The following is a 207-nucleotide window of genomic DNA, read 5'->3' as shown; positions in this document are numbered from 1 at the left end:
GTAGAATGCCAAGGCTCGTCCGCAAAACCCAAGGTCCAAGGGCTATCATAATCTCCGAAGATGGCTGATGTAACTCTTTCAGTTAGGTGCTGGATTCAGCAGGGCGGGGTGTGGTGCAGCTGGAAGCCAGAGCTCATCTCCGGGAGCTGATCTCAGGATGATGCAAATCAGTTCCTTAAAGCCGCTGAAGAACTGAATTAACCTTTG

The sequence above is a fragment of the Mastomys coucha genome, unplaced genomic scaffold, assembly GCF_008632895.1.
Source record: "Mastomys coucha isolate ucsf_1 unplaced genomic scaffold, UCSF_Mcou_1 pScaffold9, whole genome shotgun sequence".
NCBI classification, from domain to species: domain Eukaryota; kingdom Metazoa; phylum Chordata; class Mammalia; order Rodentia; family Muridae; genus Mastomys; species Mastomys coucha.
This window is presented reverse-complemented; position numbering follows the sequence as displayed.